The sequence below is a fragment of the Pseudochaenichthys georgianus genome, chromosome 13 (assembly GCF_902827115.2).
Source record: "Pseudochaenichthys georgianus chromosome 13, fPseGeo1.2, whole genome shotgun sequence".
Lineage (NCBI taxonomy): Eukaryota > Metazoa > Chordata > Actinopteri > Perciformes > Channichthyidae > Pseudochaenichthys > Pseudochaenichthys georgianus.
In genome coordinates this window covers 25,222,375-25,247,966 of record NC_047515.1, presented here as the reverse complement: position 1 = coordinate 25,247,966, position 25,592 = coordinate 25,222,375, and the positions used below count along the sequence as shown (strand labels likewise).

Here is a 25,592-nt window from a genome sequence, read left to right as displayed (position 1 = left end):
CAGACTGCCTGTGTCATGGCGAATACAGTCGCTGGTTTATTTATGTCTGTATTTGCCGCTGTTGTGAGTGTGGACGGTCGGAGCATATACTGCATTAGCTTAACCGATCTCCATTTAGAAAACACGCATTCTAAAAGGTTTTTTGCCTGCCGTCCGTCTGCAGACTTGTCAACGCAAACGCAAACAAAAATGGGCCGGACACGGAATGGCACGCTTAAAGCGAGCTCCGCGCTGTAGTGGAAATGCGCCATATGTGGCACTGCACTTCTGCCACAAAATACACCAAAAGCAGTGAAGAAGACTTCTCGCGCATGCATGGTTGCCCTTCTCTTTATTCTCCGCGCTGGATTTAGCAGCAGAGGTGGGGTTTCGCCGGTCAACATGTCCGTGAAAGTTTAAATCTTCCGGACAAAATTAGAAAAGTGCCGGTCAAAGGTCTCCTTTGTTATTTATTGAGCTTTAAAACAAATGAATAACGACTCTATATAATAATAATACACGGAGGACGGAGCCTCTCTTTTCCTCCCCCTCTCCTGAAAGCCCGGTTATTGCGTCATCTTTAGCAGGAAATGATCGTTATAGGGCGTAATCACGGAGCTGTTTGGCCCCCCAGAGCGTTTCGTCCGCAGATCTACCCACCTTGGGACCCGTTATCGTTTTCTGCGTTTCCATGTCGGCCTCGTGTGGCCGAACCGTCTATCTGATAGAAAACTGTAGCAGATACGACCGTTATCGTCCTCGTGTGGCTGCAGCCTAAATCTGGAGACCAATTAAATCTGCAAATATCAGAGATGATGTGCAGAGAAGGATATGAACATATGATATAAACTAGTTTTTACAGAAAGCTGAAGAGAGTAAACTCAGAAGAGCATTAGCTGTGAGAACGATGAGTGCAGCAGCTAAATCACTGCGAGGCTGTGAATGCCACGTTGTATTTACTCTGTTCTTGTAATGTTCTCATGTGTGTGCCCAAGGTGCTAATGTTCAGGACTGGGCAGCAGTATCCTAATAGCATCATCGCACCCTGCCAGCAGCACACGCAGACACACTAGTTAATAGGTGACACTTCCACTTGCATCTTTAGTCAATTCCAACAATCCTTCCCTGCCTAATAGAGCAGACACCAGTAATAAAAGCTTCACCTGCACTCGGCACTGCCAACTGCTTCTGACTCTCCAATAGTTAAAGCACGACCCAAATTCAAACAATGTTGTAAGCCGAACATCTCAATACTGGCTTTGTTTGTGTCGTTACTTCTTCTTGAATTGGACACTTTTGAGACCCAGAGACTGATTGACCGAGCTAGTGAATGCTTGCTATATTGAAATGGATTTTTTTTTTTATTACAATTGTTTTTTGAAGGCTTGTATTGTTTGTAGACACTGAAGCAAATTGTGTTTTTCATTTTCAGAGGCGCAAAGAGAAATACATGTTTTTTCTATCTTTAAACGCAACCGTTCAAGAACTTGGGTGTCCCGTACGATAAAAGAGAGTTGAAATGAGCCAAACAAAGACAGAAAGGTTGTTAGATGTGGATGGATCGCGAGCGGGAGAGGACTGCTGATATCCTAAATGAGGCAAACAAATAGTATACGCAAAGAGAGAGTTTTTGCAAAGAGAGCTTGGAAGGGGAGAGAGAGAGAGAGTCTGGGGGAGGAGAGGAGGAGGTTAACACAAGCAGCTTCTGGTAAGTGCTTAGCACTTGCGGTTGGCTAATGGTACACAGACAAGGCTACTTTACGATCGCTCATCTGCAATTCTTACAACTGCCGCCACGACACGCCTCAGCCTGAAAGAAATAAGCCACTTTGCCCTCCACTCCACAGTCGTCTCTGCTGCCATTCATTTGGTATGCTCCTCTCATTTCCTGCTTCAAATTGTTTTCTTGTCACTATTTGCTCCATTATATAGTGCCATACATCAATAATCCTCACCATCTAAAACAGCACAGTATCATCATACTGTATGACCTAAAACAGGATAACTGTACAGAGTGAGACGACTGCTTGAGATACACACAGACCCTAAATCAGCCAGTGAAGCAGCTCAAAGAAAGGTACACAGCGCACTAAAGGAAAGGATGACACAGGGGAAAAAGAATGGAGAGCCCCAGAATGAAGTGGACTACCGCTGCCAAAGATGGGTGAGTCACTGCAGAGAGAAAAAAGCTCATGATACAATTGAAAACACCTGAAACTGCCACAGTGTAAATTAAAGATAATGACTTTTTACTGATTGCCACAGTAACCAAATGTTGGCACGAAGGAAGATGGCTGCAGAGGCTTGTTCCCCTAACGTTCCTGCCCTCCCTTCCTCTTATTTATATGTAGCTTTCATTTTTCTCCAAGAGCTTCACTCTCTCTTTCTGCCCTCCTGCATGCTCCACCAATTCATGCAGAGGCAAAAGATAGCCGAATAAATATACAATTTCATACTTGAATAACCCGACAATAAAGCCTCTTATGTGTCTCTTCTGTAGCAAGAAACAAACCAGATTCAGGTGCACAGGTGAAAGAATGAGATGGATAGGTGGTGAGTAGACTTAAATACACTATATCTCCCACAGTATAATGCAGCTTGTAAGCTTTAACAGAGTCTGCATAATGTAAACACATCACCTTTTAACACTCTTTAAGCAATGCATGTGTGCGCACATGTGGGAGTGTCACCTCTGAACTCTTCCAGCAATCTGAGGGGAGGAAGCTGACAGGCTCTGGGGCAGCTTGTCCAGAGGTTACAGGGGTTGTGCTTGGTCATCCATTTTAAATCAGTCTCCAGACAGACACTGGAGCGCCATTACAGCTCAAAACGTTGCTGCTCTGCACTGATCTGCCTGCAGCTGCAGCAGTATTAGGGCCCAAGGCCAAGCTGTGCCTGCCGAGGCTCACTCAGTGGTGTCCACTGCCCTGTTGGTCCTGCCTACATCACAGTCAGAGGAATGCAGCCTTGCAGAGTGAGAGTCAAGCTTTAACCACAGTGAGATAAACACTTAGCAGATTGAAGGACATCTTGTAACCGTGTCCTTATTCAACCGTAAAACTGATTCTTTAATCTGTGTCTTTCTTATTTAATATTCTTGCACACACACACACACACACACACACACACACACACACATTGTAATTATGTGTTTTGAACAAACAAGGTCCATATTTTAAATCACTAATCTTTAAGATACCGAAAGCATATTTTTTTACTTCTGAATTTCAAGTTAATCACTCGACTATGGCTCCATTAGCAGCAATCAGATTTTAGATATATATATCAAATACAATATAAGTTTAATTCAGAAAATGTCAAACTATCCAAATGTGTTATATCTGCAACATTTTGTGTCTAATTCTGAACAATAGTTATATTAATAGTTATGTTATAATAACTTACTATAGGCTTCAGATTAAACTAGTTTACAGTTACATCTTAAGGTCGTTCTGTCCAGCATAAAGTCAAAACCCATTTATTCCTGCGCTAGCAGTCCCCTTACAGACACTTTATCTGTGTAGAGAGTGGCAGCTGGAAACCACCAGTGCTCACAACAGTCTGGACAAGAGGTCTACATCGATCAGTAACAAACACTTGCAGCACTGTGCAGTGACAACAACATCTGTATTGAGGAATTGGATCATGAGATTGATGCAGAGGTAGACGTAGTATACGGAAAGCTCATAATCGACATACAAATGGTGCAACTTCATCACTCACTCACAGACTCAGTGACAATGAGTTTATAGGGCTGGCCACTACTTTGCTGCAGACCGGCAAAAAACGAAAAAAATCGATCTTTATCTCAGTTGACCTCCTCCTACTCATTTAAAAAAGTTACATATCAACTTTATTATATATTGTTGCTACTAGTGTAGTTGCCCTCTTGACCCAGTTCCCTCTCTAGGCGTAGAGGAAGAAAACATCCCAGGAAAAGGCAGGGGGGAGAATCAGCCGTTCTCTCTGCTAAAACAGGAAAAGAGCAGGTTGGATTTTAAAGCAGTCCTCCTGGCCCAAATCCAAGAGTTAACACTGCACCTCCCACCCCATGAACACACACCATTACATTCATTCCTTTTCTTAGCAATGATGCCAATACGTTTTCCCACTATTCCCTTCCTCTCCCCACCCATCCCTTCTCTTCCCTCTGATTGGCAGTGTTGCTCCTCAATACCTCATATCTCAGAGTTCTCGTATGAGCCCACTGGCCAATCAGGTTAGTTGATACTGTTCCAACTTCTATCTGACATCATAGGCCGGAGGAAAACAAAGATCTCTGCCTTAGGATGACATGTTGTGCAATCCTTCATGCAGCTTTTTGCTCTACTAGCCTAAAAAAAAACTTAAAATCATACAAACTTGACTTTTTCTGAAACATAAAAAGCAAACAACTAATAAAAGCTTTGTAACACATTGCAATTTGTGAAACTATAACTCCTCAAACAAAGCAACTGGATCAGAAAACAGACAGACGGCATAACTCTACAGCTGTCATTTAATGCAATGTCATCATACTTTATAAGAGGATGCAGCTGAAAGCCCTGGAGGAAGTTTAGTAAGTAGACCTAACCAATTATACACCAGTTACTGTTGGGGAGAATATATGATTGATAACTGTGGAAGAAATATAAACCATTTAATAGGTATACATAGCTAATAAATGATAATAAGAGGGTTAAAGTAAGGTGTGGTCAACTCGTCTTTTTCAACAGAAATCTTTTTTCGGAGCTGTGGTGACCGCATTAGACATTAATAGATTGAAGAAAATGAATCAAAGAATACATTTTCTGTCTTCTCATTCACATTTCAGGACCAATGTGACTGCAGCATCTGCACTTGAGTTTCAATTGCAAAAACGATTTTCTTTTAAATGCTGACGTCCTTTTAGATAACGCTCACCTCACAAAAACACAAATGCGCACTTCCATTTAGGCGTACCATCTTTAAGCCTTTCTAATGCTTGATCTGAGACAAAGGAGGAGCACTCATACAGTCTCACACCACACCTGTCCCCCTGAAGATGCAAGTCTGTCTCTACTGATGAACACAGGGTTAAGGTCAATACTGTGATTGTGGTGTGAAGGTAAAGGGGGATTATTTTTGCCAGCGTCCACTCAGGGGACTTAAGGTTCTCTCTTTTGTCTTTCTCTTACAATCTCTCCGGCTCACTTTGCTACTGTGTCATTCTCTCCTGCCTCCATGGGGATTTGAAAGGGGGTTGAGGGAAGGGGGGGCGGTATGCAAGCCGGCCAACAAGTTTCTTTTTTTATTTCGAGAGATAAAGAAAATATTTGAGCTGCAAAGCATCGCCAGACACAAATGACCACATGACCTTGAGTGGGCTCATTCATAAAGCCAACCTACGAGGCACAACCAAACAACCTAACGTGATCAAATCTACTGGGAGAGCGGGGGAGTGGAGAAAAGACCGGAAAGAAATGAAAAAACGAATTAAGCCAGATAAAACCTTGTGCCTATTGCACTCTGGAGACTTGCTGCCATGGCGGTAGAAATGCAAGAAAGGAAGAGAAAGCTTTAAACAAAAAAAGGTCCTTGGAAGTGAAAGAAAGTGACGAGCCGAGTCACACAGAGTCCTGCACTTACGGCTATTCACAACTTTATTATAGAGAAAATATGTATTTAGAAAAGTCTACACAGCAATCAGAAACATTTCTCCAACTTTTCTATCCATAAACAACATTGATTTAAAACAGTGTAAATACATATTAGCTCCTAGCATCCAATAACCTTTCAAATCCTTCATTGGCAGCAGCAGCAGACGGCTCCTGGCTCCCATCCCACAATCCACTCTGATGTTTAGGTTTTCAAGTGAGGCCCTTGCCTCAGTAGAAACAACATATGATAGAGACTAAATCAAACTCTTGGCACAATCAGAGGAGTATGGTAATAAATGAGCAGAATTAAATCATCAGAATTTAAAAATAAATGACACCTCGAGGAACAGCAAATGCCAATTTGAACACAATCTGAAATTGTCCATACTGGTAAATATTGCCCTGCTTAAATAAAACTACTAATCTTTCTTTGCTGCCTATTAAACCCTATCCCTTCATCTCCCTGTTAACTGTCCTGTCAGGCTGACTGTTTGCTGGGCTGCTCTACACAATGAAATGTTTACCTCCAGTCAGATTTCCATTTAGATGACTGAACGAGCACATGGAGGTGAGAGACAGTGTGTGTGTCCGTGTCAAACAATAACGTAAAGCCCTGCTGTAATTTTGTTATCATCAATTGCGTTGCTAAATTAAATGACATTTTTGGAAATTAACAAAGTAATAAAACCAACAGTGGTTTGAAGTTTATATATCCTGTACTGTAATGTGTCAGGTAGGTTCAAATCCAATGACATTAACAGGGTATTGAAAGACCTTGAAGCATGCACACAATCCTTAGATGTCCAGTAATCTATGTCCAACTGTTGCAGTTTTCTGAATCCACAATTGTAAAACATATTTTGACAAATGAATGAATTTGATTTGCTTGATTTAATTAGTTTTGTTAAGCTCATATATCACATTTGGACATATGGCTTACTTTTGGACTCACATTAACATTTAGCCTTGATAGTGTATTCCTGAGAGACGTATATGTAATCGTGACTTAAGTGTGAATATGTGGGTACAGTAGTATGTGGTTAGTGATTAAAATAGTCACAACAGCAATCACAAAGTGTTCTTTTCAAAATACGGCCAGAGTAATCCCATAAGGCTCTATATGCACTGCTTGCATCACAGAACTATCTGCTTCCACACCACTGAACCTGATTTATCTGCATAGGGCAGACAAAGGGAATAGATTTTCTACAACTCCCCACATACAAGTGAGTGTACTGTAGTGTGTGTGTAGTCTGCTGACTTGTCTTCTCAAAGAGATCCCAGTGGTACCCAGTATCCCTGTATAGAACAGTGGGAAAGAGAGACCTCCATTCTCATGTGTGGGTTTTCTGATATCGCAAGCTATCTGTTAAGCATACATAGTAGGCAAGTCAACTGGAAAGCAAATGTATGTGCACACGTCACCGTATCACAAATGCATCTGTAGGCAAATTATTCAGCTTCTGCTTTCACAGCATTTTCTTTGAGCCCACTGCTCACACACCGACATATCTACATACTGGCAAAGGAGACCACTTCTTACCAACTGCAAGCCAAAGGCACACACTCACACTTATCTAGGCAAATGAAGCTATTCTATCTGATGCAGGGGGTGTATTATCTCTCAGATAAAAGAAAGCAGGCAAGAGGAAAGGTTTTGGCCAAAATATATATAATTGGATCCCATCGGCTATTGTCTGATAACAATTTCAATTTGTATTAGCCTAAAAGTTGCCCGTGAAGAGGATGACATCTTCTGTTAAACCATACTCCATTCTCAAACATCAAGTCGCTTTTTAGTCTTTAAATAATGAGCGGTGCACAGAAAAAGAAGGCTTGAACTGGATCTCCACAGGCTACACAGAAATCCATTAACTATTGCCCGCTTGCCCCCGGAGGCTTATCGTTCTAAGACCGACGGCCGATTGGTTTCGAGATAGAAAGATGTGTGTCTGGCGTGAAGTCCCCACAGGTGCATGTCATGTTGCAGACAAAGATGAGGACACATGGCTTATACACATCACTCAAATGTCCTATGTGTTAACACCTTGTTCACACACCTTCTCAAATAACAATTGTTTAATTCAAGCCACATTAACACAAAACACACCCACGCTCGTACCCGCCACACATACGGCACGTGTGGTATAATAGGCGAACATGCAGCATAAAAGGCAGCACAAAGGCAGCTGGACCTGACTGACTAGTGACAACACTCCCATTCATCACCATGCCCTTGGAGACTCTACATCCCTCCACAGTGACAGCAGTGAACAGAGCACACACACACACACAAGTTGTGTTACAAAAAGCACAGAGCATACAACAGCTCATGTCAGAATCACCACCACCATTTGGTTGCTTGTGTGAGTGTGTGTACGCGCTTGTATCCACATATATTATTCATCTGCATGCGAGCACATGAACGAAGTGTCTCTGGTAGGAGAGATAAGGGGCTTCTTTATTTCACTATTTCGCTGGTGTGTGAATGAATGTGTGCATTGTGTGTGTCCCTCCAATAGTCTTTTAAAAACAGAACTTTTTTTTTAAAGGGAGGAAAGGAAACAGAGCTACAAAAAATGAAAGCAAGAGGGTTTCTGGGAAAAAGGAAAATAAGAGGAAGGAGCAAACAAGAATCACTTATAGGACAGAGGAATAAGCGAAAGTGAGAAGAGACAGACAATAAAGAGGAAGTCAGGCTCCGAGATGGCAAAGAAGGAGCTCAAGGGGGCTTATCGTTGTCATATTTTCATTTTAGTGTACAACCTTGAATTTATCAGACAGATTTGTAGAATTCAGGCACATCCTGTACAAGAAAACATTCCCGATCTGCCTCCCCATTGTAGCCCACAGTACTCAGCAGTCATCCACCGCGTCAGCACTGACAAGCCAATACTGTCAACACTAAAAGTGGGCTTTATTCCATCTACAACACGGCCTGCTTCCAGCACACACACACACACACACACACACACACACACACACACACACACACACACACACACACACACACACACACACACACACACACACACACACACACACACACACACACACACACACACACACACACACACACACACACACACACACACACACACACACACACACACACACACACACACACACACACACACACACACACACACACACACACACACACACACACACACACACACACACACACACACCCTGGTCAGCACAAAAAAAAAAAACATTCCTTTTCCTACTAAAATGGATAAAAAAAATCCCCCGTATTTTTGTGGTGTCTCATCATCCCCCTCCATCAGCCTAGGTAACATGGAGTCTGGTCCTCAGAAATGTAACCGGGTGGGATGAACTAAGTTAGAAGAGCAGCTGAGAATATTCAGGGTTCATGTATAAATGTCTGTATCACAATAAAGCCTGTGCCTTTTATCAAGGGAACGATAAAAAAACAAGGTAGAACACAATGATTATATTGATTCGAAACCAAATAACAAATTGAAAGAGAGCAATTATCTTTCCGCAAGAGCCACAATTTTAATTATAACTAACATAATTAACAGCGGCTTAACAAGCAAAAGAATGTTTAAACCAATTATTTCACCGGCTACAAAGAACACTGTCATCGCAAAAGTCCTCAGATGTAGCCAATTATTGTTAATTGTGCAAGTTGGCAAAACAACAAAAGATACTGGGATATTTAGCTTGGCAAAAGACAATTTTGTCATTGTTAAAAACAGAATAGCATGTATTTTTCTGAAAAAATGTAATCAGTGATTGTTACATCAATGACATAGCTAGAACGTGGTTACGTGGTGCCTGTCATGTATTACTGATGGACATTTTGTAACGAGAGTTGTGAGTGTCTGCCTCTTAAAACTTTTAGAAACATTCACAAAACCAATGTTGATGTGAAGCAGCTTGTCCCCTGCATTTAAAGCCAATGTTTTCTTAAGCATCTAAAGAGCAGATAACCGCAGCATTAAGTGTGTTTTATGTGTATGTTGACCACAAATAGCTCTCCAGTTTAATTCATAGGAACATATCAATATTTAAAATAAATGCGATATTAGTCAGAAAGATGGCTTTAAAAAAATCTATTTTGAGTTATATCAAAACGTTCAGCCCTTCAATATGGTCAGTACCGTTTAGTATTTTTCAATAAACCACGACCAAGTGGATTATTTGGACAATCAGAGAATATAATTTGACCAAAATAACTGTGCATCTGATCAGAGATTTATAGAAAATCTGCAGAAGAGAGAAACTACTGCACAGACCGCCTCCCATATTCTACCATAAAAGCTATTAATGCATTCATGTATTAAGGTGGTGCAGTGCAGGAATTCAGTGATTTGTCTTTGTCTGAGAATTAATATGTTTAGAGCATAATATCTTGGGCTGCGATCTTATGGGCAAAAACAAAAATGGTATACTACCTTTATGCATAATAATGTGTTTGCACAGATATACACACACACACACCATCCACAGGCAGAACACACATAAGCACACAATAGAAAGTCGGTCAATGAATGGGAGGGGGCAGGCCGACTAGCAGGTGCTGTGTTGGTGGAAGATATGGCTTCCGTCCACCTCAGCATTTCTAAACACTCGGTTATCTCCCCTCTCTTCAGGAGGAGAGGTCATTTCTTTCTGCCTGTGCACCACCGTCCTCTCCTCATTTTTGCTTTCCCCTTCTGCTCAAGCCTTTTCTCCCATTTCATTGATCTACTCTCCACCTCTCCTTTTATATCCTATAGCTTTTATCTTTTTTTTCTCCTCCAGTACCCTTCTTCTTTTCTTTTTTCACTCCACCCTTCTCCTCTCCATCCCCTCCTTCTGCTGCTGCTGCTGCTGCTCCTCGTCGTCTGCTGCGTTCTCAGTGGAACAGCCCATTCAGCAACAAAACAAAAGCCGCCCAAAGCATCACACACTGGCTAATCAAGCAAGACCAGAATGCAGCAGCCCTCACATCCACTCAACACCACCATGATACTGGGTCACACTGGAGTGGAGAGCAGCAGGATTTGAGGAAAGGATGAAGAGAATAAATATGCACAGGACAAAATGATGATAACCGCGGAAAGTCATTTTGATTCTGAAGGTTGGGTCTGTGTGTACATAGTGAAGAGAATGAGTTCAAAAGGCCGTAACCACTCCAGCTAAACTCAAGATGGGAAGGAGGGCTAAAGGAGGGCATAAGGGAGAGGCAGAGATATCATGGGGTGAAGAAAATTCACTGACAGGCCATCACCAGTGAAGCAGTGCATTCATGACGATGATGAAACCCAACAATGGTCAGCTGCAATCTCCTCCTGGACAGAGGATGAGCTTTTACATGCTAGCGTGCCAGCCAGCTTCTCTGTGGAGAAGCTGGAATAACTGCTGTTCAGCTTCAGGGAGAACTCAAAACACAACAAAGAAGCCGGTCCTGCAAGATGCAGCGACAGGAGAGATATGTAAACATGCCACAGCAACAACAGGAGGGCCACATCAAGAGTGGGTGTACGAACAAAGCATATTGTAAGCGAGGCAAAAAAGTAGGAATCACTCATCCACCTATGAGATAAAGTATTCATACCCATGGTCACGGCACAGATTTGCCTCATGGAGGGATTAGGGAAGGGAAGTGTTGTACTGACATGAAAAACACATTCTCTTCTTAGTGCAAAGGGAAGAGGGAAGGCTTAAGAACAAGGGCAGGGAGGATTGTGGGAGCAGAACTGCTGCAAAAAATGGAAATGTGCTAAAAGAGAGCAGACTCTGCCAAGTAACTTGTTGTAACACCCGCCGATTCCCCGAGGTTCTCCGTCTGGCTTCAACCCGAATTCTACAGCAATTAGTGCTTTACCTCAAAAAAGCCCTTATCATATTGTTTTATGTGCCTTGCTTTTTAGGAATTGCATCACAACACTGTACCGAACTGAACCTCTCTGTGAAGCTAAAGCTCGATTACTGGGTGTTTCCTAAAATGTCTAAAACATTAAAGGATGTACCACTGGTATTGTTTTATGTGTGGTGTTCAGAGTGTGAGACTCCTGACTCAGTTCGTAGCTGTCAGAGTACCTTTCTCTCATGACTTTATGTTTCGAAGAGGAACCTGGTCTGCAGTGGTAGGATGCAGAACTAAGTGTTACAAAAAGTATTTATAATTACAGCTCGACATTTTTCGTATTCTTTCTTTCAAGGAGAGTTGGACGAGAAGATCCGTACCTATCATTAGATTGCCAAGTAGTAGTTTTGCCGTGGGTTATGTGTGGATTCTTTCCTACAGTTACTCCCTGTTGACTTGGGGTCGTTGTGAAATAGTCAGACAACCAGCCGAGACCCCAGGAAGTCACTGTTTCTTGCCTTAAGCCCTTGTAAAATCAAAGCTAATCGTTCATTTTTTGTACCGATTACACACATAAGATTTAATGTGTCCTGAAAGAGCCATGCTAGCGGATTCTCCGTTGAGTGGCATCAATCTTCTCAACTCATAATCATTCCTTTAAATGTCTTACGTTGTCACCAAGTTTAATTTTAAATAAATTATCTTTTGAAGGCCCGTCTCTAATGAGACAATATGCCACTTAACACTCAATAGCACTAAGATTAAAGGCAGACGAGTGGTGGCACGCTTAACATGGTTTGTGAAATGCTCAATTAATCGTATTTTAATCGCAATTACGATTTTGGTTTGCAACGATTAAGAAAACAACATAATACTTTTTTTAAAGATTTTTTCTTTTTAAAGATTTTTTTTTTTTTTTGGTTTTTCAGTTGAATTATACATAAAGTTCAGGGCAATCAACTGTTAAATACATACTGTTCACATTTTCTTTTTCAATAAATGGATGTTTTCAAAGTAAATCGTTTTTAATAATCGTGATATCAATTATTGACCCAAATAATCGAGATTATGATTTTTGCAATAATCAAGCAGCCCTATGCTTTAATACACCTACCGTAATACTAATGATTATAACATCAATTTCTGTGGTTCAACATTCGTCATATCACTTGTGCTGGAATATTTGTACTGTTCTGCAGAAACAATCATAAAGGAAAGCAAAATGTCAGTATAGCATGTTTGAAGGTTGAATAGAAAAAAACATCTGGGTGTGACGCAAGACAATAATGGTAAAATAAAAGGAAAGAGTGGGATGGTAAGGAGGAAGAGAGGGCAGAGTGTGCTGCGAGGAGGAGAGACTGATGGCAGAAGAGAGGAGGCCATAGTAACGAGGCACGAGAGATGTATATAGGAGAGTGTGATGGTAGGATGGGATTTGAGTCTTTTAACTTCATTAGTTCCGCCTCAGTCTGGGGTCTGTAGATTATGTCTAATTAAGCAGCTTAACATGGCTTAAAAAGCACCACACAGAATGCACAAGAGCCTTATCTGTCAACCTGCTCAAACGATTCTCCGCTTCTCCTTTTCTTCCCGTGGCAGGCTAACATAAATTCCCTTTGCATGGCCTTTATGCTGGAGAGATTAGAGGCTCTAACATTGGCGCGAGCTGGATAGCTAGCAGCCGCAGCGATAGCCGTGTGGGCTGTGGAGAAAGAGAGGGGGAGAGAGAGAATGTGTGGAGAGCAGAGGGGAGGCAGAGGCTTCCTCTCAGACTGCAGGGGGAGAGAGTCGATAAAGAAGGGTGGGGCTCACCAAACAACTGTGCTCCTGTCATTCTAATCAGTATTGGTAAACCAGCCAGAGTTAGGCACTGCATGCTCATTATCAGAGTGTTCACCAACATTCACCCAATGTGGTTCAGCGAAATATCTAAAACCACAGGTAATAATAATAATAATGCATTTTATTTATATAGCACTTTTCACAACTCAGACGCTTTAAGGAGATTCGTAGATTCATTCAAGGTTCATATGCTAGGGCTTTGGCAGGAGTTATGGTTATAGATGGTTTCTGACAACTCTGAAATGATATAATAATGTATGTACTTTTAAAGAAACATGCCAAAAGATCCCTGTAGTGACGATCATTAGTCTCTATTTTCTCTTGGGTTCTATCTTTTGATAAAGGAAATAATTGTTACATGAACTGATTATTTAAAATGATTTTTAGTTAGTATCATTACAAAGACGCTTTACAGCTAAAATCAACTTCACTAACTAACTTAAAAAGGAAGCCAGAAATCTGTAACATCAAAGCTAAATTGTTTTGTCATCTTCCATTTTAGGTGGTGATCCAGCAGAATGACGAATGCAGCAGCGGTGTACACACACAGCCAGAAACCTAAGTGGGTTCATCTCAGCTGCAAAGGACACTCAGTCATTATAGAAAAATACAAAATGTTGAAATATCATCTCGCATGATCAAAACACCTGGATCATGTTATCTGTATTATGAAAAACAAGATCCCTAATGTTTTTTGTGAACATCTTATTTCGAACATGATCTAAACCAGTGACTCAAAACAGTCAGACTGCTCAGGAAGTGAACACACACACACGTCATTATGAAAACATACAACGGCAACAACCACCTTTATACATGTTTCTGCTGGCTAGAGTTATTGTATATCTTGTTTGGTGAGACACTTCAACACAGCAATTAAAAAGTGTGTGACTTTTACACCGCTTCTTACACACCACCTGCTAATTATCGGGCTGGAGGGTAGTCACATTGATAGAAACGTTGTGAAACATCAGACATGTCAGGCTGCCATATGTCAGCGCAGGGAAACTTGTTTTATGTGACTGAGGAGGAGTTGGAGGAAGCTTTAACAAAACACAGGAGGTCACTGGGAGTTTGGCTTTCCATAGCAGGCAACATTCCCCACATCAGGCTTACAGGTATACAAAAACAATCCCTTCTTTGTCAGTATCCGCTGGCATCTCACTCCTTAATCTTCTTTATTCCTGCCTCGGTTAAATTATATCTATTGTGACACAGGAATGCAAAAAATAAAACCACATACAACAAAGCAATTTGCTTTAATCCACAAACACTACTCTCCAGCTACTGAGGGAGGATGAACAGTAACATCTCTTTGGTGATTTCAACATAGGCAAGGCAAGATGGCCGCCCTCAAAACTGGCCCATCTTGTTAAGATGCACATATACACCAGGGGATTGAGGAAACTGTCCACACACGCAAACGGTTATGTGCTGATGTTGTGCACGTAGCCTTAGAGCGAAATCTACAGAGCGCCTCTCTTTGACACCAATTCATCTCATTCACTCCTATCGGCGGGCAATGGGCGGAGAAAAACAGGTTTATGGCAGATATACAAATAAGGGCATAACATGAGTTATTTGCATAACACAGAAGAACCAATGAAAGAGAGAACAAAGTTAAAGACAGAGAAGTAGAGGCCAACAGCTACAGAGAGGAGAAGGGGAGAGCAAGGTAGTGATGAAGAGATAAAGTCGAAGCCTGACTGATGTAGTGATGAGAGTGCGGGACTTGGAAAGGAGAGAGAGATGAAGAGAGAGCTGCTATCGGATAGAAGGGATTTGCCCTTCCCTGGAACAGTAATTTACTAAAGCCATTCTACACAGGTCCATCAGTGGCGATCTGCTGGCAGATTAGACAACAAAACCTCATCCCTCGCTTTCCCCCAAGCCAATCGACAGCGAGCACAGGGCAAAGAATGAAGGAGGGGAGGGAGAAATGTCCTGTCTGTTGTATTAAGGGAGGCCTCATGAACTAACATAGATGCACACACATGTGGCTGAATACATACAGGAGATTGGATTGGAGCTATTTCCCACCCTCGGGATACAGCAGCTAGCACTGCTTGGGATTTGTCATTTATAATCCGTTTTTCTCCCCTTGTTTCCTGTGCCTTTTTGTAGTTTGTATCCTTCCCTAAAGGCCCTCACAGCATTCCTATGTTGTGTCGGTCCAGCCACTCTCCCCTTCTCCTTCCTCCCCCTCTCTCCTCCCCATCCCTCTCTATACACTGCAGAGGCCCGTGGAGTGTGCCCCAGCTGTGCAGGTGGTAGGAGCTGTTTACCATGGTACATCATCAGGGAGACCCGAGAGCACCGCCCAACACGCTCTCACAACCATGTTTCGCGCACGATGTTGAACAATATAGGCCCTCTGAATAAGTCAACGACCCAGCGTGCACTAAAACAACCTCTCCTGGTGACCTTCCACAGCATGGAAGCAAATCTCAAATAGCAATAACAAGCACATTCTGGAGGAGAGAAATAAGAAGAAATACGGATGAATTCCAATTTCAATTTTTAGCTTTGTTTCGTAACATATAGCTCCATTTGTATCCATGCATACATACCGACCACTGCACTCTTTTAGTTAATACAGCCCTAAACATTAACATCCTGTGTCTACCTCTTTAGTGCCGAAATGTAAAAAAAACTAAGTAGAACAACAGTGAGCTGTTCCTTCCCTCTCTCTGCCATCACAGCTTCCCGTCCTTCTATTTACAGCTGCCGACCAACCTCACAAGACCCCAAAGGGTTTTTTGCATCGTTTTACCAGACAGAAAACAAATAAGAAGTGTCCTGCAATCAAAACAGCATAACTCAAATGTCACTGACATGCTTATGGCAACACCTAAGCTAGTGGCTGTAATATACTTTTTTATTTTATTATTTTCTATTCTTCACTAACTTTGTCTATGAAGTCTTGCTATTCCAAATCTCTTATACTTTTTCTTTTCTTACTTTCTTTTTTTACATGTTGGATGTATAGTACAAACAGCAGGTTGTAGAAATATAATGGAAGCATCAACATCCTATTAATGACAGCGTTGGTGTCCTTTCTGGCAGAGGTTGCCGGGAAACTCATAAAAGGCAAGGTAATTGCCAATTACTGCTTTCACAGTGAATCTCAAAGATAATAAAAACGGTGGAAAAGCACAATTCCAAGGACATGTTCCAAACAAGACCTAGCTTTGTTTTAAAACATGACATATGATATTGCTCATCTCACTGACCTCCTTAAAGATACTGTATGCTTAATACAAGGCCCTCAGCGCTGTCAGCTAATACACAATACAAGAAAGTACAATGGGTTCCCACTCATCAACTCAAACAAGTCACTCTTCTTAAGCAACATGTGTCACTAATGTTTATGTGTTTACTAGCACTTTTAAAGGTTATTCTTGACAATACCACAGATATAATAACCACCACATGTATCACAGATGTTTTTGGCTGGACTACAGGCTAGATAGTTATGGAGGTCATAAGCCTGAGTTCACATGTTCCAAAATGGGCAATGTTCATCTGTTTATCCCTCAGCCAGTTTATGTGCTGGGAGCTTAAGCCAGTTGTGTCCGCTACAAAATTGATCGGACCAAGAACTTGAGTTAGTGAGAGAACATGGGACATTCAACAGACAGGCTTAGTCAGTCTTTAACTGGATAATTATTATAGAGTTTTATGCTTAAGTTTATTAAAGTATGTCCTTGATATTTTATATATATTTGTGTTAGTAATGATTAACTTAAGCAGTTATCTGAGCTACTTGCATTTTGTTCATGATTCATGGTAACTGATGACTTGTGCTTTTATTTGGATATTAATAAGGAAAGTATTCAGTTAGAACGAACGTGTGTTCTGTAAGCACACCCTGTTGTTGCTGTTGCACAAAACAAACGTTAGTGTTGTGACTTGTCATTGTAAGCTGAGAAAAAAGGTCATAGCTTATGTTCCACAATAATGAGCATTGTGTTGAAATCTGTCAAAGTCATCTAAATGTATGGAAATGATTAACTAAAAAGCTGTAGTGCTTTAATCGATGTGAATTATTGTTTTCATAACTTGCGAAGCCGAACTCCACCCACACGTCTATGAATCTAAGCGAAGGATATGATTCCGGCTCCCCTCTTTTTCTCCTAACCCACTATAGTAATTCAAACTCTGGCATCACAGTAGAGATAAGGGATCTATGAAAGAATCAATGGACACTGTAACTAAGATTAACATTCAATAATGATGACGATGCTAATGTAATGGTCTGCCAATATTTTGATAATCATGTTTCACCAGAGATCGTTCCAGCAGGTTTACCTTTCTTCATCTCATTTTCTTTCTGGCAGTCACATGGATGTATGCAACAACAGGCCCAGCTCGCCCTGACCTGACAAACTGCATTCCCAACGACCTTTTCCCTCATTGGGCAAAAAGGTCTGCATTCTCTTCTGTCCGTTGACTGTGACTAATACGAGCCGTGGTGCGGGGAGGCTGTCCTCTCCCTGAACAACCCTCAAACCAAAAACAACTTCTAGAAATGTTTACATTCTTCGCACTTGTTTCCCTTTCTTTAATCTTCCATACCTACATACATTGAAGTCAGCATTGCAACAAACAGAAAGAGGCAGCATGAATGGTGCAGACTCAGGTTTGTGGGGATTTACAACAAAGTATCATTAGAAACAAAAACCTCAGCAGAAACTATTGTGAGACTGTTTTCATTCTAAAATGTCTCACTTTTGTGACTTGTGAACAATAGGATACACAATTTCACACTCTTACAGTAATAGGAGAGTGTGACCTTGGCTGTTTATTCAGTGATAAGCTGACTGCAACGTGATTTAGCAAATTGTTAACTGAGATAAGAGAATGAAATACATTTGAATGTTCAAAAGCTGCACTTAAATTAAGACACAGCTCTCCAGTTCTCATCGGGAATGTTACAACATAGTGGATGCTCAGGAGCTGGTGGAGAACTGCAACAGGAAATGAACTCTGACATAAGAGCTATGGACCTTGGGGCCCCAACTGCATCCTGGGAAATTATGGCACTGAGAAGAGAAATGACCCATGTCACCCCCAACCCAACCCAATAGCTAAATCTATTTACAACCCTCTAAAATGGCACATTGGAAATAGAAGTGTATTCAAACATCTCTGTAGCATTCATAGCAGCCTTTTTCTAATTGCCTGTAAATGTAAGCATTCAAGATGATTCATCACTCAGAGTATTTTTTAACACGAAAAATTGTTGTTTTTTCACAACAGTAACAAGGTCGAAACCAGGCCAACGCAGACAATGGCTAACAGGCAGAAATCGTTGTCTGTATTTTTTTGGACCAACCAGAACCACAATAAAGACGGCCAACAAAAGAAAGAAAAGGGAGGGTGGTAGACAGAAAGAATGACAGTGCTACCATCCTCAGATATAACACAGTAACATTTGGCTCAGGTTGCTTTAGGTGTGCCTCTATCGGTAAAATCAATCTTTCGCCCCCGACGCAGCGGTTCGTCGCCGCTTGCTGTTTTATGGCCATTTTCCCAGCCGTGAGACAATAGTATGGACATCATTAGCTAAGTGGTGGTGGCTGGATGACAGGCGGTGGCGCTGCGATCGATAACGGCAGGCCAAGACATCTGCAGGCTGAGCAGTGCTTATTCATCAGCCATGGGCTTGCATGAGCCCTAGCTAAGGCCAGAAAACTGGGACTGGGCCAGATAAGGGATGTAGAGGTGTCGGGGGCTCGCTGCCTGTGATAACAAATGGCTATGAACAGCCACCTTATCTTCTCACCTTAAAGAGGATATGATGTTCACTGTCACACAGCAGTATAACTGCCAGATCCACTCTGGCAGTTATGTTATGAGGGTGAGGAGGGGTCAGCCACTGTTGGTTATACTGTGTGTGCCTGTGTGCGTTTAGAGTAGTGTACAGACTTTTTCAGAACATTGGGTTCAAACTTTGAAATTTGAGAAGCATCAACAATGAATACTTAACAATAAAAGCCACCTAATTATTTTCAAATGGGGGCAAGCTTCAAGTAAAGAATACCTAATCACAACATTGTGAAAAATGTCCCTTGTCAAAAACAAGGGTTGTGTGTGTCCTTATATGTGTAGAAGAGAGCCCGTGTCAGCACATGTTCACTGGGAAGATGCCAAATGCCAACACAGTGGTGGCTAGAGTCCCCTGAAGTGGCATCTGAGACAAACATCTAGTGACAAGGTGATGGCCTTCCTGTGTCCTTAACCACAGCTGACAGTAACTTTGCACTGTGCTCCAAGGACAGATTTTTATGAGCCATGGGGGAAGCCATGGGGAGATTAAAAAAAAAATGGAAATATTCAGGGTCAATGTGAAAAAGGGACCAGAGCGATCGATGGAGCTCATGAGGAGTTTGGGAATAGGAAGAAAAGCTCAGGGTCAAGTGAGGTACTTTCAGGGGCTTATTGTTGTCTGGGTCTGCGGGCACCATTTCCCCTCTCTCTCCTCTCCCGTCCTTCTCTTTTGTTCTCCAATGCTTATCAGTCTGTGATTAAAGCTGCCAACTTGAATTAGGATACATAAGAAGTAGAACACCTCTTTTCATCCTACTCTCCACCTCTCTCTTTTCTGTGCTGCAGGTGTACGAAAACACTGCCAATAAAGTTGTCAAGACACTGAGCAGAAGCATAATGTAGGAGACATCTGGATAGATAAGATACCAAGGTCGAGATAACACAAACTAAACATCATGTTCCTGCTATGTCAATACTTTCCATGAGCATTAACATGCACATATTTCAGAGGTTATATTTTGACAAAAAGCACAAGTCTAGACCAATAGAGACAACTTGCACTAAAGGGATTATTGTTTAAAATATCACCACAACTTCACTCTGTGCTACTGAATACTGTTTGTAAACTGCCAAATACTAAAAAGGCATTCATGCTCCATCTAACACTAGACACCTAATCTTAGTACGGCTAATGTGTTAAAGTGAAATGAGAAAGTAAATATGGGTAGTTATTAATCACATAACCTATTGCTTAGAGTAACAATGTTTACAAAACAGTAAAGGGAAGAGAGCTGAGGTGAGGATGCTAGTTTTTTTAATCTAAATTGTAATATTACACCTGACCGGAGCAGCTTACATCAGTGTGAGAAAAAGTTTTTAGAGAGTACTTGTCCATGGACAAGTGAGTTTGGCAATTTACTTGTCCGAATACATTTTTCACTTGTCCAGAATGGACAAAAATTGGGGCCACTGGAATCTTCTTCTTCGTCATCGTATTTTACATTTTCCCACGGTTTTTACAACACCGCTAACGTAAGTGAGCGGTAAGATTGTACTGCATCACACAAAGGGTTGGGTATCGTTTGGATTTTAACGATTCCGGTTCTGCTTTTCGATTCCGGTTATTTTCGGTTCTCAGTTCCAGTTCTTTGAGAGGGTAAAAATAAGTCCCATGACAAACTGGGAGAAAAATATATTTATGAAAACATTAAGTCCTAATCTGTATTCCTATTTACAAATCACTTCATACTGTTGAATTTCTTATTGTTATTGAATACAATTATATAAAAATAATCTTTGCATTGTTTAGTTAGTTCTAAGTGGTGCAGTTTGAGAATGTACAATTGGCCCAGTGTCCTCTGATGTTACACTGCAACCTGCCTGTGAGACAGAGTCCAACCACACATGTCCAACACATAGGACATACATAACCTAATAATAATAATAATACATTATATGTATAGCCTATAGGCTTAGCGCTTTTCTACAACTCAAAGACGCTTGCACGCATTTATTTACTTTTACAAACACATGAGCTAAAACGCTTAATAACCTTCATTACGTGTTAGAGAAAGAACATAAGAAAGTTTGACAAAGATGCGGCTGTTAAACGGGCAGCGGATCTGCTGTGTGTAGAGAGAGAGAGAGACGCTGAGCTGCACCGTGCAGCGATCAGCTGATACGGAGCATAGAGAGAGCTGCAGTCCGCGGGGCTCGGCCTCGCTTCCTGGCCTCACAACTCTTATTAATCCCGGGACCGGACAATTGTTATTTGTTCCTACTCGGAACCGAGTTTTGCTTCCCAAACCTGCCACTGTGCTACACTTCCCGCTCCGCTCCGCCCGCCCCGTTAACTGTACAGAAAGCGGCGAGATGCATTTCCTTAGGAATCGACAAGCAGAACCGAAACTACATTTCTAAACGAACAATGGCGGACACGTACAATTTGCGAATGAGTTCTGCCTTTTGTAAACTGAATTTATCAATAATTTGTCAATAAATCAGGGCGAAAAACGTCACTTGTCCGGCGGACAAGTCAATTCAAAGATCTACTTGTCCGATATTGTAAATAACACGTCCCGGACGGTGGGACGTGTACTTTTTCGCACACTGTTACATGTGCAGCCAGTCTTCCTAGATAACACCCAAACCACAAAGTATCTCGGTCACACTGATGTTACCGTTATAGGAGCTTTCAGAATGTAACTAATCCAACTCTTGATACCCAATGACGAAGCCTATAAACCTAGCATAAAACAAAATGACTGCCCAAGCGGTCCTATTGACATTTTTCACAGTAGGAAATCATAAAGAAATGTTGCATAAAACACAATATCTTAAATCCCACACTACATATCTCTCTTCACTTTTAAAGGATGACAAAGGATAGGCATGCATTGAGCGCTTTGCACCATCATTGCTTTACTGCTGGGCTTCCAACTGAACCAACAAGTTGTATGGAGTTAGTCATAACTACTGCTCTCGAAGGGAAGAAGGAGTGCCACCTGCGGCAACTGCCATCATTCAGGACGGCAGGCTTGTGCAGAGAGTACACACATCAGATGTAGCTTTCCTCTGAATCTTTGTCTCACAGTTCTCCCCTCCACGCTATCCACTTCTCCTGCCCCCCCCCCCAAACACACACTGTATGTAGGTGGACTTCCTACAGGAAACCCAGGGGCGCCACAAAGGGAGAATCTTCAGAGAGGGAGTCAAACAATGACACACACGGACTTCTTCTGACTCCAGCCCAATTTAGGCAATGAAGCCTGGAGGCTTGCGAGTGACATGAGGCTAGGTCATCACAGCAGGATAAGACACAAATTAAAAAGTGTTGGGTTAGTGTGGGAATTGTATTAGTGTGCCCATGTCCACACAGACTAACACATGCCCAAAGTCATCCTTTAATACTTGTGTAGGTGGATTTCAGGGCCGTCTCTCTTTGTTCCTGAGGGTGAGAGGTTTCCAGTGTGTACAGCCTTTCAAAATCCAAAGTACAGACATTGACTCACTCGAAAACAATCAGAGGCTATTACACCCTTAACCTGAGATAGTAACGGCTGCATTTATGCATGAAAGGCTTTTCTTTTCAGACTAGTCCCTTGCACCATCCAAATAACTTGGAGAACTTCAGGGTTATAATTGTGTTGGCACTGTTGGTGGTGAAAACTTTTTGCAACTGATTACAGCAGCAGAAGTCCAACATATTGAACTCCGGGCAGTGGGCTCATTTCATTGGCAGTGACTCAATCATAATATCTTATCTACAGACATGCCGAGTCATGGAATTCAGCTGTGGCCAATAGCCAAGCAGCAGGGTTACTTATGACTGTCATTGATTGGTTGATCTTTGAGCACAAAGCTGAAAGGGCACATACCAGGAACACGGCCTGAAGCAGAAACTGGCAGCTTGCGTTTTACTTTACTCCCTCATTCTTGTAGCTGTTTTTCTCCTCTAACTGACTACCTACTTTGTTGTGTCACTCTCTCGATGTTCCTATTTCTCCCCTCGTGTTTCTTCTCCACAGCTCTTCCAAATTACCATAGCCTTGTCCCTCTGTTGTGTAATTGTATCTGAAAAAGCAGAGCAGGGCCGCTCATGTCCAGAGGTCACCATTCCTCTGTGGCTTACATCCTGGTACTTCATCTCCATGGTCACCATGCTTTCAAACAGCCCTTTTTTTTCTTAGGGAAGAAATATGAAGACTAGTTCAAAGTATCTCAACAGAGCCTTACGGCGACCATTTAAAACATTAATCATATCTAAAGCCCTTACTTTCCACTAACATTATCCATTAATAATGCATTTGTATTGTAAAAGCAATACCATAACAGGGTAGGTTTGGCATAAAGAGCAAATGCAATCTTCATTACTGATTCATTGGAATTAAATTACTTTCAAACATGTCTTGGGTGAGCCATTTGTTGTAAAAGGGCTTATGTATAGCAATACTAGTGATTTTAGTTTTGAATAATTATTTTACCTCAAATGAAAGCCAGGCACAACCACCATTGTTGATTTGGGGTCAGTTCCCTCATACATAATTCGCCATCAGGGTTTGGAGTTCAACTGGCTCTAAAACAGAATAGGGACAGTACAGAGGCCTCTATATCAAGCTGACCCATCTGCAACGAGCATGGGAGCTGAAGCAATGGGGAGAGAAGAGAACCTCAGTTCAACTTAGGCAGGCAGGCACACTTTCTAATGGAAATTCAGATACAATCATCCCAGAATGCACTTCTCTCTGCCTAATAATCGGCCACTAGAACAAGGCAGCCATTGAGAGGAGAGTGACTGTAATCTGCTCAACCAAACTCCAAAGCTGCCCGCTATAATTAGCTTCTTTCTCCATCAAACACAGGCTTACACTGACTCATAAGCAAACCTCTCCTGTAAAACAAGAGAAAGAAGACATTTAGTGAATGGCACCTTCACAGATTAGCAGGGAAATGTTCTGTCCGTCGCATGTGGATTCACCCTGCATTGACAGGTATGATAGATGTGAAATTGGCAAATGAGCCAGTCAGAGGCCACTGTTTCATTCAGCGGCACAGTAGTTTTGTGGAAATAAAAGCCTGGGTTGACATAGAAATAATTTGGTTATGGTAACATTTTCAAATTGACTGATATTACAAGCCAGAAACACATCCTTACTTATCAAAATAACTCACCGCTTGCATTACAGATGTACAGCAATGAAGGCCTCTTTACTTTCTGGTTGCCATACTCTTTTGGTTAATGGTCAGATGTTGAAAAAGTCAAGTGAGGACTATTAGAATTAGGCTTGATATAAAGGAGTAGATTTTCCTAAAGTGTTTCTGTTACAAAGCATGTCGAAACCCTGTGATTTTCTGCCCACATAATACGGGACAGAATCTCACTTCCAATGCCCTCATCAAAGGATGTATCCGCATCTCTGGCCCACATCCTGACAAACAAAGCCTGCCCTCCTCTAATCCCAGGAACATGTTCTAGTACAGGGACTCACGACACGATCGGCAGGCAGACGGGGGTGAGTGGGCATGTTGGTAGCTAGCCTGCTGCCTGGGCAAATGGCACAGCTATTAGGGGGGAAAGTAGCTTTCTGGAGAGGTGTGACTGCACTGCAAAGGGCCCAATCAGGTAGAGAACAGAAGTGCTGACAGCTGCTAATGCATTTACCTGAGAGCAAAGAGACTGTTTGCCAAGTAAAGTGGCTACTGGTTACTTTCTGCATAACACGGTCTTCCCAATAAGGTTGATTAGGATCAAAGAGAGAGAAACTCATCAAAAAGCAGTCAGTCAAAGAACAGCCAGAGGGTGGCAATAGGTCAGCCTGAAGGGACTTTGTTTGGGAACCAGAGGAAAGTGTGGAATACAGACTGGCAGAGGTGACATTTCACCTCCAGAGCACTGGCAAGGTGCCCTTATGCAGGGCATAACGGTTCATTCTAAAAATCCCTCATTAAAAGGGAAAATCCAGAAAAACCGAACAAAAACCTTTCAAAGGAAAGTGCATTATTATTGTTTTACAGGGTTATGAGTCATATTTGCTCAGAAAGGACCGAAAATCCACAAGATAACGCCATATATCCATTATCTAATAACAGTTCCTGTTTTGAAAATGTCCCAGTATCTGGCAGTGACATAGCACTGCAGGCCCCAGCGCTGCTGCACACCTCTGTGTAAAGGCCACATCACAAACCTGCAGGCATTTCTCTACTTATCTCACTTTATAAAGTCTTTAAAAATCAAACTAAAATCATTATTCCACAGGCAGGTAGATCACTTTTGAAATCAAAGTACTAAAGTCTAGTGGAAGGAAATAAAGGGAGTGGCTGGCAGGGCAACAGTGAGATTAAGCGTGACATACCGGTGACACGTTATTTCACAATAACAGATTAAATGGTAGTGTTGGTGGTCTGCATCAGGTTACCTTTATCAATCTATTTGGACCTTATCTTGCAGCATGGAGGGGTAGACATCAAGAACTCTCATAGTCAAGTTAAATATCCTCACCTGAGATATTTAGTTGGTGGAAAACAGCTACACATACACTGTATATCCTGTCTAAGGAGAT

General features: G+C 41.8%; 1 protein-coding gene across 1 annotated transcript in view; it reads right to left on the bottom strand.

Annotated features, from left to right (window-relative positions):
* Nucleotides 1–25,592, bottom strand: part of arhgap35a (Rho GTPase activating protein 35a) — a 61,552-nt gene that overhangs the window by 34,449 nt on the left and 1,511 nt on the right. The window lies entirely within an intron of this gene.